Source organism: Orcinus orca, chromosome 7, assembly GCF_937001465.1.
Source record: "Orcinus orca chromosome 7, mOrcOrc1.1, whole genome shotgun sequence".
Classification (NCBI taxonomy): domain Eukaryota; kingdom Metazoa; phylum Chordata; class Mammalia; order Artiodactyla; family Delphinidae; genus Orcinus; species Orcinus orca.
Genome location: NC_064565.1, coordinates 55,764,942 through 55,784,122, shown reverse-complemented (window position 1 = coordinate 55,784,122; position 19,181 = coordinate 55,764,942). Strand labels below are relative to the sequence as shown.

The 19,181-nt window shown below is 35.8% G+C and overlaps 1 long non-coding RNA gene across 3 annotated transcripts; it reads left to right on the top strand.

Annotated features, from left to right (window-relative positions):
- Window positions 1-4,859: 4,859 nt before the first annotated feature.
- On the top strand, window positions 4,860-18,602 carry LOC117200491 (uncharacterized). 3 transcript variants are annotated; one of them, XR_004482035.2, is made up of 3 exons: window positions 4,860-5,064; window positions 6,270-6,351; window positions 18,445-18,602. It is a non-coding gene; the product is annotated as an uncharacterized LOC117200491 (long non-coding RNA). The 3 variants fall into 3 exon arrangements; XR_004482034.2 differs by lacking the exon at window positions 18,445-18,602 and adding an exon at window positions 7,279-7,490; XR_007478412.1 differs by lacking the exon at window positions 18,445-18,602 and adding an exon at window positions 6,646-6,775.
- The last annotated feature ends 579 nt before the right edge of the window (window positions 18,603-19,181 follow it).

The following is a 19,181-nucleotide window of genomic DNA, read 5'->3' as shown; positions in this document are numbered from 1 at the left end:
CCCATGTTCATAGCAGTGTGATTCGGTATAGCCGAAAGGTAGAAGCAACACCAGTGACCATCAACAGGTAAATGGATAAGCAAAATGTGTTATATACACACAATAAAATACTATTCAGCCTTAAAAGGAAAGGAAATTCTGACACATGCTACAACATAGATAACTCTTGAGAACATTATGCTAAGTGAAAGAAGCCAATCACAAAAAGACAAAGGCTGTATGATTCCACTTATATGAGGTACCTAGAATAGTCAAATTTATAAAGAGAGAAAGTAGAATGGTAGCTGCCAGGAATGAGGGGAAAGAGAATGGGGATTTGTTGTTTAATGGGTATAGAGGTTTAGTTTTGCAAGATGAAAGAGTTCTGGAGATTGGTTGTACAACTATGTGAATGCACTTAACACTACTGAACTGTACACTTGAAAAACGGCTAAGATGATAAATTTTGTTACGTGTATTATTCACAATTACAAATAAAATTAAAATTAGATTATACACAGAGGTAATATGTGTAACAATTACATAAAGGACAGAAGGAAGTGAATTGAAGTATACTGCTATAGGGATTTTATGCTACACATAATCTGGTATAACTATTTGGAAACAAAGTGTGATAAACTGGAGACATATAATGTATATCCTAAAGCAACCACCATAAAATAAAACAAGGAGGAATAGCAAGTGTGGCGCTAAAACAGAATCTTTTAAAAAGGCAAGGAAAAAGAGAAAACAACAACAAAGAGCAAATAGGAAAATTTGAAAGCAATAGGTTATTGCAGATTTAATTCTAAACATACTGATAATTATATTAAAGGTAAATTGTCTAAATATTCTATTTAAAAGGTAAAAAGTCAGATTGAATTCAAAAAGTAAGACCCACTATATATTATCTACAATGAGCCTATTTTAAATATAGACACGGAGATTAAAAGTGGAATGACAGAAAAATATAAACCTAGAAAATACAAATAAAAGACCTAAATTGGCTATATTAATATCAAGACAAAATCAATTCTAAAACAAGGAATATTACTAGGAGTAAAGTGAGATATTTCATAATAAAAGGTGTCAATTTATCAAGACATGACAATCTTGAGTGCCTATATGCCTGACAACAGACCTTCAAAATACATGAAGCAAAACTGATAAAATTGAAAGAAGAAACAGGTAAATTATATCACACACACATATACCACAGCTATAGTTGGGGATTTCAACCCTCTTCTTTCTATAATTGATAGAATGAGTACAAAGAAAATCAGTAAAGATACAAAAAACTTGGATAACAATATCAACCCATTTAACCAAATTGAAATTTATAGTGCACACCATCTCAAACTAGAAGAATACACATTCTTATGAATCATTAATCAAGTCTCAAAAAACATGAGGATTAAAATTGTACAAAATATAGCTTCTGAACACAATGAAATTAAACTGAAAATCAATAACAAAAAATATTTCTGGAAAATACTGAAATACTTGGAAGTTAACGACTTCTAGACAAAAAAGCATTCACAAGGAAAATTAGCCAATATTTTGAAGACTGATAATAAAAATGATATCTGAAGGATGTAGCTAAAGCATTTCTTGAAGGGAAATTTAGAGCAATGCTTCTAATGCTTACATTAGAAAATATGAAAGATCTCAAATCAATGTAGAAACTTCTATCTAGAAACTAGAAAAAAGAAGATAAAATTAAACTTAAACAAAATGAGAAAATAAAGATAAGAACAGAAATCAATAAAATTGAAACTAGAAAATTGATAAAAATCAATAAATCCAACAGTTGGTTCTTTGAAAAAATCAATAAAGTTGATAAAATTCTGCCCAGACTGATGAAGAAAAAAGAGAGAAGACACCAATTAATAATATCAGAGTGAAATGAGGATATCACTCCTTTAGGTGTATATGCATAGCTGATTCACTCTGTTATAAAGTAGAAACTAACACACCATTATAAAGCAATTATACTCCATTAAAATAAAAATAATGGAATTTTATAAACAACCTTATGCCCACCAACTCAACAAGTTAGATGAAATGCATAGTTCAATGATGAAATGTCACTTACTGCCAGACTCACCTAAGAGGAAAAGATAACCTGAATAACCTTATATCTATTACAGATATAGACATCATAGTAAAATCTTTTCCACAAAGAAAACTTGAGGCCCTGATACCTTCACTAGTGAATTCCACCAAATATTTGAGGCTGAAATCATATCAATTTTACACAATCTGCTCCCGAAATAGAAGAGAAGGGGATAATTCCCAACCCGTATTATGATGCCTGTATTACCTGTTATCAAAACCAGATAATGACATCACAAGAATACTACGCTACAGTGGCCTTAATGAACAGGGGAACAAACAAATAAACAAAACTCCATAACAAAATTTTAGCAAATCAATTCCAGAAAATATAAAAAAAAACACATCATGAAAAACAGATTTATCAGAGAGATGCTAACTTGATCTAACAGAGTTGTGTGTTGGTGTATGTGTAACAACAGGCTCCAGAAGGGGGAAAAAGAAAAGCTAATTTGCAGCATTTGTCAATTTTCCTGTTGTAATTCCCACCATGGACAATTTCCTTTCAAGTATCACTGTTCATTTTACTGAATGCAGAGTTGGAAAAGAGGCACACAAGTGGCATACTACTGGTTTAACATTTAAAAATCAATTCAAACAAATCATTATATTAACAGTGTAAAAGAAAAAAAAAACAACTATGATCCTCTCAGTAGATGCAGAAAAATATTAGAACATATTCAATACAAACTTATAAAAACTGAGCATATTAGTTTCTTAGGGCTGCTATTACAAATCACCACAAATTTGGATGGCTTAAAACAGCAAACATTTATTATTATACAGTACTGGAGGCTAGAAATCCAAAATCAAGTTGTTGGCAGGGAAATACTTTCTCTGGAGCCTCTAAGGGAAACTCTTCCTTGCCTCTTAGCTTTTGGTGGTTGCCAGCAATGCTTTGTATTCCTTGGCTAATTGATTACTCTGATCTCTGCCTCCATCTTTAATGGCCTTCCCTGTGTCTATTTCTGTCTTTCTTATCTTATGAGGACAACCCTAAACTAGTATGACTTTATCTTAATTATAACTATAAAGACCTTACTTTCAAATAAGGTCATATCAACAGGTAGTGGGAGTTACAATTTAAACATATCTTGAGTAGGGGGAGGCACAATTCAATCCATAATACGGAACAAACTTGGGAAAATGGCATCTACAAAAAATCTACTGCATTCATACTTCAAAGACCAAATGCTTTCCCCTTAAGATCAGAAAAAAGGCAAAGTTGCCCAATCCCACCACTTCTTTTCAACATTTTACTGGAGGTCCATACTTGATCAATAAAGCAAAACAAAGAAATGAAACAAATTCAGGTTGAGAAAAAAACAATAAAATTGTGTTTATTCACAACCTGATTTTCCATGAAGAAAATCTTAAGTAATATATTAATTAGCTATTAAAGCTAATTTATGAGTTTTGTATTAAGATATAACATCAATATACAAAAGTCAATTATATTTCTATATACCAGCAACAAACAATTGCAACTTTATAGAGAATAATTCCATTTTAAATTATATAAAACATGAAATAATTGGGGATACATTTAAATTTAATGTACATTTAATACTGTATGCTTAAAACTGCAAAACATTACGTGATAAATTAAACACCTCAATAGAGAGAATGCATGAACATAGATCAGAAGGCTTAATACAGTTCAGATGTGAATTCTCCTCAAAGTGATCTAAAAATTCAATGCAACCCAATCAAAATCCTTTCAAGTTTTCTGTAGAAATTGATAAGCTAATTCTAAAATTTATATGAAAATGGAAGACTCTATATAATCAAGGTAAATTTGAAAAAGAAAAAAAATTTTGAAAAAACATGGACTTTATCTGATTTCAAGAATTACAATTAACCCTTGAACAGCGAGGGGGTTAGGAGTGCTGATCCTCCCCTGCAGTTGAAAATTCAAATATAATTATTGTCTGACCTCCACATCCCAGTTTCTTCCATTTTCACGGTTCTGCAACATGCATTCAAACAACCTAGGGTCATGTAGTACTATAGTATTTACTATTGAAAAGAATCCACAAATAAGTGGACCCACGCAGTTCAAGCCCATGTTTTTCAAGGGTCAACTGTATTATTACTCTACAGTAATTAAGATAGTATTATATTAGCATGAAGATAAACATATAGGTTAATGAAACAGAACTGATTCCATATTAGACCCACATGTGTATTACCAAAGATTTCTGAAAAGTTCCAAGGAAATTAGTTAGGAAATTCCAGTAAGTTGTGCTGGATCAATTGGATATTTATATGCAAAAGATTAAACCTCATTGCCTAGTTTATACTATATATATCAAAAGTATCTCAAAATGAATCATAAACGTAAGTATAAGAGCTAAAAGGTAAAATGGAAAGAAGAAAACTTAGGGAAAAATACTTCCCCTTTTTGTAGGTTTAGTTGTCAGTGAGGAGGACATATATTTAGGAGAATTTGCTTTAGTTGTGGAATAGAGAGGCAAGAAAATACTACTCCCACTAAATTGCTATACTAAGGAGGGGTTGTGGGGATTTTAGTGTTTTTCCCCTGATGGATATGGTTGTCCTTCTTTCTTTTTTCCTTTATACGCCTTCCCCCGATCATGAATGTTCCATACATATGGAATTACATACATTTCTGGTCTTTTTTTCCCTCTAGTCATCTATTTTTCTCACTTACCTATTGCTGTATAACATATCATCTGAAAATTTAGTGGTTTATAAAACAGGCATCTATTTAACTCAAAATTCTGCAATTTGGGCGAATTTGGTAAGATCCAGTTGTCTCAACATCATGTGATATCAACTGTGACCACTCATGGCAGCTCAGCTGAGATGGACATGTCGAAGATATCCACGAGTTCTTCAAGACTTCTTTCCATGTGGTGTTCTCTTATCATTAGAAACGTATAGCCAGAGCTCCTTAAAAGGCAGCAGGATGCTAATAAAACTCCCCACGTGGATACACTTCATTGGGTAAGCTATTGTAAAGCCTCTGTCAGTATTATTCTTGCTGTCTCATGACCAGATTCAGTATTGGAGGGGAGGACACAAGGTGTGTATCCTGGGGATATATCCAGTATAACAGTCTGCCACATACCAGGAGCCCTGTCTAAGCAGGTAGCTCTCTTTTATCAGACTTCCACTGCTGCCTACTGCTTGTTATATATGGATTTTGTGTAGATGGGAAGGGAGATATTTCCCTGAAAATTTCCCCCAAAGTTAATTCTGCTAATTCTACTTGTTCTCTCTTGGATTCTAGTTTTTTCTGGAATAATCATTTCCTTTGCAGAGCCATTTTCCAAGCTTTTTTTGAGCAGTTTTCTCAACAGATCAATCTAATCCTACTTATACCTAAATCTTCTAGTGATATCTACCAAATTTTAAATTTACAATTATTTTTAAGATAGATTTTTTTTGTTTCTTTTTGTCCCCAAATATCTTTTCTATCCTTTTTTCCTGGGATATATGGTTGAAAGTAAAGTAAAGGAGACACATAGGCTGTGTCCACCATAATGTTCTGTGGTAATGAGATAAATGACTCTTGTTGGCTCCATCTCTGAATCCTTTCCATTAGAACTGCCAGCTTCCCCCATTCTCAATATACCCACAAGTCACAACTCTCAGTATTCACTTTTCTGTATCTCTCATATTGACTCCAGAGGCTTATTTACATGACTTGCTTTGGTCAGTGGGGTATTAGCAACCATGATTCAACAGAGGCATATATATGTTTTCACACTGGGAATTATTCTCTTGAAATGTTCTTTCATGGAACATTTATAGCAGCCATGCTATAAAGTAGTCCAGGCTATTTTGCTGGAGAGAGGCCACATGGAGAGGTGCTGGTGGATGAGACTTCATGAACTGAGAGAAAAGGACATGTCAAGGAGAACTGAGGCATTCCAGCCAGACTCCCCACTGAATGCTGCTACTTAAACGACCCCAGTCAAAACCATGTGGATCAAAAGATCTGACCAGTCAACCCCAGAATCACAAGAAATAAAAAATCACTGTTTTAAGACACTGTTTTGGGGTGTGTCATTATGCAGCAATAAATAACTCAATCATGCACAAAGGAAAGCCTTGCCCGCAGACAAACTGGACTACTCACGTTTCCCATAAATTCGTTCTCGTTTTTCCTCCTTTATTGGTTTTCTCATGTTTTTACTTCCTTCTAGAATGTGTATGCCTCTCTGCCTATTGAAATCCTACACATCCTTCAAGATGTTGAGATATTAAGTATTGAGCAAAGTGATAAAGGTAACCTGTATTTCTAATATGTTTTGGCTTATCTTTCTTTACTTCTTACCAAGCAGAAGATTCCCCAGGATTTATGGTTGTCTCTATTTTCATTAACTAGGCGGAACTACAACACTGTCATTATTTTAAACCCAAGTGATTGTAAACTGTTGACATGCCAAGAAAACTGCTATTGTAGTTGATTGAAGCTGTTTCAGGAGTTCATTTTCTTTTTCAGCTATCTGGTTCTTGCAATTAGTGGAAAATGGACCCAATGATAATAATTACAGCAGTCGTTTTTTTGAATGCTTACAGCACTCTGTTAAGGCGTTTACATGTGTAATCCGGGTGTCCCAGACCTCAGCATTCCGTGCTTATCAAAGAAGGTCCTCATCCAGAAGCTACCATGCTATTCTACTCCTGCTCTGGCTCCACTTGGTAAAATCTGCTCACAAATCCACTTGGTAAAAACTCATAGCGTCATTTCCCATTGTGAAAATGCCAATCTACATTAGGAGTGTGGTCTCCCTATTTCTCCATTGCTTGGGACTACTTGGTTTGGGTTGTAAGAGCATGGGTGGGAAAGGAGCTTCCTACCCAATTCTTTCCCAGGCTTGTCATCTAGGTTCTGAAACAGGTCAGCTTATATAAAGAGTCTCATAGATGATAAAAAATAATAGTAGATATTTATTAATCATTGGCCAAGCACTTTACTTTTTATCCACAGTTCCATATAATATACCCAACACCTCTTCGAAATAGTATTATTATCATCACCATTTCTCAGATGGGTATGCAGACTTAGAGAGGTGAACATGCCCAAGATCAAACGAGTTTCCAAGAAATTGCATCAGTTTTTGTCTGTCCCTACTCTAATCACAGGAGCTCAAATCCAGTTCAAGGAGCTTGATGGGTGTCATGCATGTCCCATTTCATTTGTTTACCCAGGTCTGATTGCCACCAGGAACTCTCAGTCCATTCCCCCATTCCACTGCATTGATTTTGCAACCAAAGCTCCTCTCTTATAAGAGAATGAAAACAGTTATGGAGGAAAGGAGGATACAGAGGAGCTGCCTGCATTAATGTGTGTATCCAACTTAGTCAGCCAAAACCAGCCCATTACACCTGCATTATCTTGCTATTCTAAACAACAAATACAATATATACGATGGTTAGCCTTGTTCCTGTTCTATAGCTGAAGAAACTAACACTCAGCACTGTTAAGCAATCTGCCCACACTCACAAAGAGATCATGTGATTATGTGCAGAGTGACTAGGAGTGCAAACTGAGCTCATGAATCTGTCGTAATATGTCCTGGAGAAGGCCTTAGGAAAGTGAGAAAACAGAGTTTACATAAACTGGAAATTTCGAATATTTATTTAGGAGGAAACTTTTTTTGCTATCAATTTGAACAAAGGGACTTCCAATAACTAGAGATATGTGTTGAGACTCTCAATACAGAAAGAGATAACATGCAGACATGAACAAGTAACCGCTTAAATCAATCAGATTTATATCTGTAAAAAAAGTAATTTCACATTTATGTTCTAATATTGATGTTATAACTTCAGGCTTCTAGCAGGAAATGAGAGGAATGCCCTGTCTTATTTTCCCCCAGTGACTTAGAAGCCCATGCCAGGAACAAACTGCAAGTACCCAATTTCCTCAGTAAATGCCACCCTAGCTGTTTCTTACTTTTCATATTAAAATATTTCTAATACAGACAGGGTTTGTACGCTCTCTAAGGAGAATTGGTTTCATTTTTATTATATACTTAAGGAACACCTTAACTTTTCAAAATGAAAATTAGTGAGGAAGGAAATAAATTAAGATGAAATAGAAGGTATTTACTGAACCTGGTATATTTCTGAAGAAAAGTGTGTGGTATACCACATAATTATGAAATTAGGTCTTAATTAAAATGGCAAATGCTTAATGTGTTAATGCATTTCATATAAAATTAAACTCTATAGTCCAGCAATCTAGTCTGAGATTAGGTTGTAATTTTATTATATCAATCAAGCACTTTTTAAAAAAAATTTATTAAAATCCTTCCTTCTCCCAATATATTTTCTTTAATATATTAGGTTAGTATTATAAATCTATTCATTTTCCTGGGTTTCTTAATATTAGGTAAAATAAGCATATTCAGAGATGAGGCTGCATCACCATTTCATATTTTTAGCCAGGAGGGGTGCAATGGACTGAATATTTGTGTCCCTCCCGAAATTCAAACGTTGAAATCCTAACCTCCAGTGTTACAGTATTAAGAGGTAGGGCCTTTGGGAGGTGGTAGGTCATGAGAGTTGAGCCTTACTGAATGGGATTAATGCCCTTATAAAAGGGACCCTACAGAGATTTCTTGCCCTCTCTTCACCATGAGAGAATACAAGAAGTTGGCAATTTGAAACCGGAAGAGGGCTTTCATCAGAACTCAGCCGTGCTGGCACCTGATCTCAGACTTCTAGCCTCCAGAAATGTGTGAAAAAATTTTCTATTTATAACCCACTCAGTCTGTGGTATGTTTTTATAGCAGCCTGAACTAAGACAAGGAATATGCTTTATAACCATCAATGAGAAAGGCTTATATTTCTGATAAACTTCATCGAATGAAACATAAACTTTCTTATATTTATTCCATAGCATAGAATTTGTAGATTATAATTTTTTTATAAAGTGATCCACACAACATTCTCAATAAAAAAACACCTTCTTGGGCTTCCCTGGTGGCGCAGTGATTGAGAGTCCGCCTGCCAATGCAGGCGACGCGGGTTCGTGTCCCGGTCCGGGAAGATCCCACATGTCGCAGAGCGGCTGGGCCCGTGAGCCATGGCCGCTGAGCCTGCGCGTCCGCAACCTGTGCTCCGCAACAGGAGAGGCCACAACAGTGAGAGGCCCGTGCACCGCAAAAAAAAAAAAACCCAAAAAACAAAAAATACACCTTCTTGTATGGAATCGCCTCCTTCATTAAAATAAACACATAAAGCCTCAATGTTTTACCCCTAGAAGGATAATCAGTTGGTGGAAGGGGGCAGCTGGACTGAGTTACTCCACATCTATTGCTCTCGAATTATGTTTTCTCTACCCCTCATTTCGCCCCCAGAAGCACACTGCCTTTTTTTTTTTTTTTTTTTTTTTTTTTTTTGCGGTACGCGGGCCTCTCACCGCCGTGGCCTCTCCCGTTGTGGAGCACAGGCTCCGGACGCGCAGGCTCAGCGGCCATGGCTCACGGGCCCAACCGCTCCGCGGCATGTGGATCTTCCCGGACCGGGGCACGAACCCATGTCCCCTGCATCGGCAGGCGGACTCTCAACCACTGCACCACCAGGGAAGCCCCAACACTGCCTTTTTTTTAAAAAAAAATTCTTATTCAAGCATGGACACAGAGCTTTTCTATTTGTTGTCTTTCTCACGGCTGAAAAAGGAAAGAATTTTCAAAGATTTTATACAATACTGAGGTACAATGAAAATGACATTAAAATAGAAAGTATATGAAGCTTAAATAGGTTACTGATTCTACCATAACTAGTTTACCTTCAGTACTACAGATGCATGAATAAGTCCAGCTGAGCTTAGACATCAGAAGAACCCTACAACTAGCTCAGATAAAAATTTTGATCCACAGAATTGTGAGCTTAATAACTTTTTAAAAATAGAACTTATTGGAGTATAATTGCTTCACAATACCGTGTTAGTTTCTGTTGCACAACAAAGTGAATCAGCCATATGCATACACATGTTAACTTATTAATAAGTTAATAATATTTTATTTTTAATCCTATATTTTGGATCTTTACTTTTTGTAGGGAGGATAACTTTCAAATTTTAAAGGTGTTAATATGATGGTATACAGAAAATAAATCTAAAAATAACTAAGAAATGACACTAGTTTTACAGATTTATTCACATAATTAATTAACTCATTCTTATAATGGCAATCTTTTAAAAGAAAAACTTCCAACGAACTTTAGAAACCACCCATAAAAAGGAGGAAATGGAGCCTGAAAGTGGTATTCCAAAAGTAAAAGCTTTAATAAAGTTAATATTACTAATAATAAATTTTTCAAGTACAGCAATATAATCAAAATAATATCACTTGGAAGCAGAGATATCAGAATATATTAAGCAAATAGTTATATCATCATAAAACATTTTCCTACAAAAATTATGAAAGTTATTGACAAAGGAACTACATTTCAAATGGAGCAATAAAGCATAGCATTCAACTTTTATACAATGAGACCATTTATTCAAACAAAATCTTATACGTAATCACACTAAAACACATCTGAAATCATGGCGTCTCTAGAATGATAGGTGCCAAAATGATTATATATAAGAATCACGTAGGAAGTTTTAAAAGCATGCAGATTAGACCTCATCACAGATAATTAAAAATAATAATCCTCCCAAGTGATTCTGACACACAGGCAGGGGTGAGAACCAGGGCTCTGGAAAAATTAGAAGGTGACCTGAGGCCCATTCGCTTGGACCACTGCTGTCAACTGAAGAATCCAGGAAATAGATTTGGAAGACCACTAGAATAACAGGTTGTTTCTAACTGACAGTAAACAAATTATATTTTGAAATTAGTAAGATTTTAGTAAAAGTTAGATCAGGAATAAAAATGGTAAATGTTACTTAGTCCTTTAAGGAAGATGTGATCATATTAAATATACCAGACAGTGATAAAACAAATAATTATGAAACAGGAAAGGAACCTATCTGTTATAGAAAAAAAATTCCACCACTTGAGGCAGTTAGAAAGAGATTTAAAAAAGCATCAGCCTGGCTAAAAAGCACATGAAAAGATGCTCAGCATCACTAATTATCAGAGAAATGTAAATCAAAACTACAATGAGGTATCACCTCACACTGGTCAATGGCCATCATCAAAAAATCTACAAATAATATATGCTGGAGAGGGTGTGGAGAAAAGGAAATTCTCCTACATAGTTGGTGGAAATGTAAATTGGTACATCCACAGTATGGAGGTTCCTTAAAAAACTAAAAATAAAGCTACCATATGATCCAGCAATCCCACTCCTGGGCATATATCTGGAGAAAACCATAATTCAAAAAGATACATGCACCCCAGTGTTCATTGCAGCACTATTTACAACAGCCAGGACATGGAAGCAACCTAAATGTCCATTAAGAGAGGAATGGATAAAGAAGATATGGTACATATATACAATGGAATATTACTCAACCATAAAAAAGAGTGAAATAATGCCATTTGCAGTAACATGGATGGACCTAGAGATCATCATACTGAGTGCAGTTAAGTCAGACAGAGGAAAGACAAATATATGATATCGCTTATATGTGGAATCTAAAAAAAAGGGTACAAAGGAACTTATCTACAAAACAGAAATAGAGTTACAGATGTAGAAAACAAACTTATGGTTACCAGGGGGGTAAGGCGGGGAGGGATAAATTGGGAGATTGGGACTGACATATATACACTACAGTAAATAAAATAGATAACTAATAAGGGAGCTCTATTCAATACTCTGTAATGGCCTATATGGGAAAAGAATCTAAAAAAGAGTGGATACATGTATATGTATAACTGATTCACTTTGCTGTACACCTGAAACTAACATAACATTGTTATTCAACTATACTACAATAAAAATTAAAAAAAAAAAGCATCAGCCAATGAATTAACAATTTGTGTTTTCCAGTATGAGACACTTGGAGCTATATATCTTAGAGTAGACTTGATTCCTACTCTCTAGAAATCATAATAAAAAAGAAATTTCCAGTTAGAACACATACACAGAATTTACATAATGCATGGTGTTGTGTATTATATATAATATGTTGTACGTATAATAGTATATATAATATGCTCTATACATATACAGTATAGACACACATAAATTCACTTTTAAATGTTTAAATGATGATCTGTGGTCTTTGTTGATGGTAGAAGGATATAGATTTAGAATATATTTTTTAAATCAGAATTGGTTATTATTTATGTTTCATTATTATTTGAATATTATGTTTAATAATATGCACACTTTTTTAGCAACTATTTAAGTAACCAAAAAAATCTGTTAATAAACTTTAACCTGAAAGATCCAGATAGATAAGATAAAAGTGAAGATTTTTAGTATTAATTAATTTTTAGGATCACCTACAAGCTCCTTCATCCTGGGTGTGACCTTTTACATTCAAGTTTGGCTGTATACACTCTCCATGAAAGTTGAAGCAAATGCTTTAATATAGATGGAAACAAGTTAATTAGTGGACTTTTTTTTTTTTTATTATTATGATCTTCATTACGCCTGAAAGAATGAGTGACATTAACATCTATCTCCTAAAAGCTAATAATGCATTTGTGAGCCACACCATAAGTTTATTGAAAACTAGAAAGTAAAAATACAAGCTTTAAAAAAATAATCTTGCTACAAACAGAAGCACTTAGAGTGGCAATACAAACGACTGCTATAAAATGTACCTAAGATTTAATGTATTAAAAATTGTGATTTTTTTTCACATGGAGAAAGTGTAATAACGTTAGGAATTCATAATCCCTGAAGTATATAATTCATTTCCTGATATTTTGGCCAAACATCTTAATAAAAATTCAAAGTTATGGAAATCATTTTAAAATTAAATTTGCTTTAATCAATGGGAAATCTTCTGACCATATTGCCACTTCTCAGTAAAAAAATGAATACGAACACTGCAAATCTGAGTTTAAATTCAAGACTCTAGGTCTTAACTCTAGCTGGCTAATTGGGCATGTTTGACATTTATTTCTTTTTTCCTTATTCTTTTTCACATTGAATTTTTTCTTTAATAAAGACAAAATTCTTGACAACTACACTGCCCCAGAGATTAGATTTGTAGCAATGAGGTCAAGTTGCTCTATATTTATATTTCTCCTAAATTCTCATCCTTTTTAGTAACATTATCCATTTCCTTACCCTCTTTGTGGTGACTTATTTCACCTGCTAACCTTTCTCTTGCACGGTATTATTATCAGGGTCACTATTTCTTGTAATCAGAATGTACATCCTGCTATTAGTTTAAACCACAACTTTTTTTTTTCAAATAGGTTGACACTCAGATTTTGATAACAGCAGAGACTGAATGGCACCTTGAGCCATTTACCTCTTAAATCACTTCAAAGTTTTAAGTCTCCAAACCAGGCCAGGAAGTTGAAAATATTTCACTATTTACAGAGAGATATTACAGACTCTTTCATAGCTGTTGTATACCAGTTTTTGCCTCCTTTGGTCTCGTGCATGCATTTGTTCACTCAGCAAACACTTGTTCAGCATTTGCCACATCCTAAGAATTATGCGAGGCAGTAAAAACTCAAATTAAAAAAGAAAAAAAAAATCCCTGCCTTCCAGGTGCTCCCATCAAAGATCAAAGCAAGCAGACATTTGGTGTACACTGGGATCCTGGGGAATGGATTAAAGTTTTGCATTTTATGCAAAAGAAAGAGAAGGGAAGAGGAGAGGAAAGTTTTCCTAGTGGAAATAAACACAAGCTAAATTTGAATTAACAGAAAATGTCAGCAAGTGGTGGGGAAATAGTACTTCGGGTCTCTGGCCAAGAAAATGCACTGCTCAGGTCTCCTGCTGCAGGGAGCATAGTTGACTGACAGCCCCAGCTGGACTCACTACTCCATTCATGTAGAGGCTATGCTTCTTTTGGCGTGTTTCGGGCCAAAACCTGAGAGCTGTGGGGCGCTTGTGCAGGCCATTCCTGTGGGATAGGGGACTCTTCTAATGGATGCCTTTGGTTCCATTCCTCTTCGCCTGATGAAGCTTTCTTAGAATTGTGCTGAAGTCTGAGAATCTTCCTTCCAAGTCCTCCTTCCTCTCTCCCACCTTTTCTTTTTCTTTTTTTTTTTTTTCAGGTCAGACCTCTTATCATGGACTGAATGGTTTCTCTCTATATTTCTGCTTTTTCCTTTTTATCTTTCATAATTGCCTCCTTCCCCCCACCCAATCTCTCTTTCATGACTAATCTTGTTTTGGAGACTGCTCCTTGGGAAACCTGAATTAACACAGGTGGTGCCAAGAGTGGGCCAATGAACATGTGGTTTGGGGACTGGTTCACTTGTTGCCTGGTGAGCGAAGAGTATACTATCCTGAGTGGTATTTGGGTAAAGGTAGCCCCTGGCAAAGGTGGTGGCCTAATTGCTGAAGATTTCACTGGAGGTAACCTGGGAAAATGTCCTGGTACAGGGGAAGCCCCATGCAGGTGCAAATATTGAGACATTTTATATTTCAAATGATATGACCGATAAGGGGTTAATATCCAAAATACGTAAACAGTTCATACAACTCAATACCAAAAAACAAACCTGATTAAAAAATGGGCATAAGACCTTAATAGACATTTTCCCAAAAAGGACATACAGATGGCCAAAAGGCACATGAAAAGATGCTAAACGTTGCTAATTATTAGAGAAATGCAAATCCAAACCACAAGGAGATATCACCTCACACCTCTCAGAATGGCTATCATCAAAAACTCTACAAATACGCTTTGGCGAGGATGTGGTGGAAAGGAAACCCTAGTGCACTGCTGGTGAGAATGTAAATTGGTGCAGTCACTGTGGAAAACAGTATGGAGGTTCCTCAAAAAACTAAAAATAGGACTACCATATGATTCAGCAATCCCACTCCTGGGTATATATACAAAGAAATGGAAACACTAATTCAAAAAGATACATGCGGGCTTCCCTGGTGGCGCAGTGGTTGAGAATCTGCCTGTCAATGCATGGGACATGGGTTTGAGCCCTGGTCTGGGAAGATCCCACGTGCCACAGAGCAACTAGGCCCGTGAGCCACAATTACTGAGCCTGCGCGTCTGGAGCCTGTGCTCCACAACAAGAGAGGCCGCGATAGTGAGAGGCCTGCGCACCGTGATGAAGAGTGGCCCCCACTTGCCGCAACTAGAGAAAGCCCTCGCACAAAAACGAAGACCCAACACAGCCAAAAATAAATAAATTAATTTAAAAAAAAGATACATGCGCCTCAATGTTCATAGCAGCACTATTTATGATAGCCATGATATGGAAGAAAACTAAGTGTACATCAGCAAATGAATGAATAAAGAAGATGTGGTATATATATACAATAGAATATTACTCAGCCATAAAAAAGAATGAAATTCTGCCATTTGCAATAACATGGGTGGACCTAGAGAGTATTATGCTTAGTGAAATAATTCAGAGAAAGACATATACTGTATGTTGTCACTTATATGTGGATTTTAAAAAAACAAACGAATGAATATAACAAAACAGAAACAGACTCAGAGATACAGAGAACAAACTAGTGGTTGCCAGTGAGGAGAGGGGAGGAGGGAGGGGCAAGATAGGGTCAAAGGATTAAGAGGCACAGACTACAATACTATGTATAAAATAAATAAGCTACAAGGATATAGTGTACAGCACAGGAAACACAGCCAATATCTTATAATAACTTTAAATGGAGTATAATGTATAAAAACATTGAATCACTATGTTGTACACCTGAAACCAATATAGTATTAAAAATCAACTATACTTCAATTTAAAAATTAGGACGAAGTGAGAGAGTAGCATGTACATATACACAGTACCAAATGTAAAATAGATAGCTAGTGGGAAGCAGCTGCATAGCACAGGGAGATCAGCTCAGTGCTTTGTGACCACCTAGAGGGGTGGGATAGGGAGGGTTGGGAGGGAGGGAGATGCAAGAGGGAAGAGATATGGGGATATATGTATATGTATAGCTGATTCACTTTGTTATAAAGCAGAAACTAACACACCATCGTAAAGCAATTATACTCCAACAAAGATGTTAAAAAGAAAAAAAAAAGTACTTTTCTGATTAGTTAAAATAAAATTCAGGTGTTTTAGAAATATGGGGGCAATGATTCCTACAAGGACCTCAGAGCTGGCTTGGTTATTGCTACCCTGAATCGACTTCTTGCCAGGGGGGTAATGAGAAACTGAGGGATGTTAGCAAGCAGTAAAAGGCTAAGTGTGAGTGCCAGAGGTTCTCTCTGGTAGCTGACACAAAGTGTTTTGTCTCCTGCAGTGGAATTGTGGGCCGAGCTGAGGCAGTAACTCATGACTTGATATTTATATTCAAAGAGCTCCAGAAATGTCCAAATGTTCAGAAAACCAGGTCCTTTTTGCTGAGTCCAAGGCTCTGGTTGGGAAAACATGGGACTCTAAATTATGGGATGGGGACATCTGGATGGATGCCTTTGAGGATGCTGGCACTGCAGAACCCCCTGAACCATGAGAACTTGCAGAGCAGACTCTCTCCTTCTTAGTAAGATGTAGGACATCTGCCGTGCTAGAAGATGCTGTAGAGGTTTCTCCCCTTCATGGCAACAGGTGTGTCCTTGAGGAGCTGTGCCAATTTCCTCCCCTGGTTGCCAGGCTGATAACTAGAGTTAAATCCCAACATCATCCAGGTGAGGGTGTGCTTAAGAGAGGAAAGAGAACCCACTGAAGGAGATGTGAGCGTTAGTTAGCAAGCACTGAAAGGAGCAAGGAGAGTCAATCTGAGATTGAATTTTGGATGTGTCTAATCAATGGGATGAGATATAAGGTGAGGCAATCAAGAATTCACTCACTTGGGGGCAATTATGGGGGGCGGGGGGGACACAGGATTTAACATCCTGCCATTACTGTAGGTGATGAGGCAAACTTGCTGCTAGAGTAGCTCTTACAGGCCTGAAGAAGCTATGCCCCAGGCTGAGCAAAGTGGAAATGCCTGAGTTGCACTGGAAGATGGTAGAGGAATAAGCAAAGAGGTGAGGGGATTGTTAGAATAAATATATGAGGTCAGAAGACCCAACAGGGGATTATGTTCCACAGGAAGGCCCAGAGGACATGGCATTCACCATGATCATTGGGAATGCACTGAGGAGAGAGGCACCAGCATCTCCAAGGAGATCTGTGTTGAATCTCTTCTGCAGGTCTGCAAGGGGGTGCAGTCACAGAGCTGGGATCATCAACATCAGTGGGGGATAACTCTCTCCTAGTTATTAGAGTCAAGGTGTCGAAGTAGGGGAAATGGCATTCTTTACTGATTTATATTAACTGACTAGCAATAATATGGACTTTAACAATTTCTGCAAAGATTTTAACACTATACCTAATAAATTCCATAACTGTCATAGGTATCAATCAAAAGGAAAAGAGAAAAGTATTCAAACTTTGAGTCTATATTGAATTTAGTTTATGTGGTGATATCTGGTGAGCTGTTTATGATCAACTTGTGTGTGGCCTAAAGAGCATCCTGTGAAAGACCTCATTTTCACAGAAAAAGAAAACAGTGATGTGCTTAAACCAACATGAATGTTTTAGTCTTCAGTGGAGACTAGTGAATGTGCAAAATTACAGTTGATTGGACAATCTACCCTAGTAGGTAAGATTAGGAGGCAGTAAAGTATGACCTATTTCTGCGGTGTTGAAGAGCATGAGGGTTAGACTGACATCTGAATCCATTAGGCACTAATCATGCAACATTGAGCAAATGATTAACTTCTATAAGCCTCAGTTTTCTAAACTGTAAAAGGCAAATAAATACTTGACTCAGAAAATGGCACATAATAGAAAGCTAAAGAAAACTAGTTATTACTGTTATTATTACAACATTCATTCTGCTCAACATTTCATGGGTCCTTTTATTCTGAAGATATTTCCCTCTTTGGCTCTGCGAAATTCACTTCTACAATGTTCTTTCTTTTGTTTCACTATTTAGTTTTTGACCTTCTTTCTATAGGTCTGATATTTTATTGAATTGTTCTGTGTTTCATCTTTCCTTTTATATTTTTTACCTCTTTGTATTTTTGCTCTTTGCTTTGAAAAATTTCATCAAATTTTATCCTCCAGTCCGTTTACAGATTTTTAAAACATACAATCATATTTTAAATTTCAAAGAGCTTTTTTCCTGTAATCTTCCCTTTTTTAGAATTATATACTTGTTTCTTAGAAACAATATATTCTTGATTTTCTCTGGTGATGTATCTAGATCTTTTTATATCTACCTATCTAGCTTACTATTTTCATATTTCCTGAAAAATCTGTTTCTTCTCTGTTTAAATATTCTTTTGTTTATTTTATTCTATAGGTTTTTCTCAGAAGTCTGGCGATCTTGGACTGTTCTCCCTTTTTTTTTGTAATATAGATAGATCCATCTGCTTCTTCCCTGAAATGGGAAGTGTGACTGGACTAGCAGTGGACAAGAAATGGTAAAGCAATAAATAAAAGAAGGTGAAAGAGACTTACTGTTTCTATGTAAATCTCAACAGATAATTACTAAAAATTGTTACTATTGGATTAGTTGTAAGGTAATGATAAAAGTGCTTAAATGTTGAATGTCTGGACCGATTTGCATTCAATTTATTTTAGGAGTGTTCTTACACCCCTTTAAGGAAACTGATATTACATATTTAATTTATACCTTGGGCTGTAGTAGGGTAAGAATGAGGAAGGAAGACTCCAATTAACTAACGTACTCAAAAGAAAAACTTTGGAACTATGTGGAAAGATTGTGTCTGAATGTGTGTTCATAAGTTTAAAGCTACAATGAAATACTTAAGATATCCAGGTATTATTTCTGGCGTTTCTGGCTATAAGTGACTTTTTGATCTATTGACTAAATACTAACAGTTTCACATTAAAAGTGTGTACTAAGATGGCAGACAAATTTGTCTTTAACAAATATAAAAATAATGTTATAGTTAGTATATTCATCTATATTTTCACATGAATAGTCTTTATGTTAATTTAGGGCTCCTTGTATTAGTATATACTTTTAATGAGGGGGAGCTTTGCTATACAAAGAGAGATCCACGAACCAAAAGT